Raw genomic sequence first — 1,662 nt, forward strand, 5'->3', positions numbered from 1 at the left:
TTTAAGACAAGACAGGAAATATATTGAGAAATGTGCTGCAGAAATCTATCCTATAATGGTATGGGGAGATGGGACAATTAACCCAACAGGTCTTTCCCATCTATTGTTCTATGAATTTATAAGGTCTGAAGTCTTGTAAAATGAGAACACTGTTTGGATGATTTGAACTGCTAATGATTTAAAAAAGAAAAAATTGCCTCAGCCTGAAAAATGAGTGAGTCAGACTAGAAACCTAATAAAGCTCTGAAAGGCTGAGATATTTCTATTGCCACCAATTGTAATTCTTCACCCCAGGAGAATATGAGGACAAAAGATTGCCTTGTTAAATCCACTCACTGCTGTGAGGAATAACTAATACATATGTTTATTAATTTATGCTTGCCTTCAATACCTAACAGGTTTCATGCCTGATCTCTTCTAAACAGCTGATCTCATTTGGGAGTTCCCGTTCCTCTTGTATTTGAGTGGCCTCTCTCCTTTTTAGCTTGATGCTCTGGCCCAGTTTTTAACACTTACTGAAAGCAGGATGCAGCTGAAACAGGGGAGAAGTGATTGCATTTGGCCTTAGGTGGCTTGACAAGTGGCAATGTGCTAGTCATAAGCTGTAGGCCCTGAGTCTTCCACTCAATAAAGTAGATGAATTCCCCTGTAGCCTTCACCAGCTGGAGAAATTCGACTTACATGGTTGCACCCTTACTAGTGTAGCAAAATAATTATTGCTGGCCAGTTTCTGTTGTCTTATGCTAATGCACTATAAATGAGCATCTGTTTCCTTTGGATGAAGACATGCTCTGATGAAGTCTACATGGAGCTGAGGGAGCTTGCTAGCTAACGTTGGTCCCCTGCACCATGAAGTACTGGTACAGCTCTTTGGTTGCATAGTAGGATTCTATTGAATGCTTATCGCTCGCCTGGTATTCCTGCCTTCATCACGTGTTCACTCCACCACTCACTAGGGGTATTGTGGGAATCATGTATTCTCATTTTAGCCAGCACATCTGATGAAATCCTGGTAAGTTTTTCACAATATTAATTACTTTTCTAGTGGGAATTTAAATCAGCCATTTTTCACTTGGCTCAGCAGGGTATATGAATGGACCATTTCCACGAGTAGTATAGTGAAGCACAGGATGTCTCGGGAGAGTCAGTCACTATTTCTTTTGCTGTGGTCAATAGATCTGTAGGTAATGGATTTATTTTGCAGACAACTTGAAAATTTAAAGACAAAATAAATAAAGGTCTAAAATCAGGCTCCTGTATCTATATTTAGGCACATTAATATTTAAATGATTCATCTGGAAAGCAATAAAATGGGAAGTAGTTCCCAGAAAAGGCAGTGAGATTTGCTTACAGCTCAGGGCTTTTGAAGATTGTATCACATATCCTGGTCCCTAAATGAGGACACAGGAACCCAGCTTCACCAGATAACGTGATAATAGCAATATAGCATGGCCTAAGAAGTAAAGAATTATTAGACTAACAAGCCCCCTTATCCTGCATCCTTTAAATAGAATAGTTTTTGTGTTACTAGCATGATCTAATTGCTAAGTCATCCCTGCACATACCATAGGATATGGTGACAATTTACAGGAAATCAGTGTAGAGATTGGAATACTGTATTCTTAACCCGGATTATTTTGCATAACGTAAATTATCCTGCTG

Source organism: Phaethon lepturus, unplaced genomic scaffold (genome assembly GCF_000687285.1).
Source record: "Phaethon lepturus isolate BGI_N335 unplaced genomic scaffold, ASM68728v1 scaffold10997, whole genome shotgun sequence".
In the NCBI taxonomy this organism is placed as follows: domain Eukaryota; kingdom Metazoa; phylum Chordata; class Aves; order Phaethontiformes; family Phaethontidae; genus Phaethon; species Phaethon lepturus.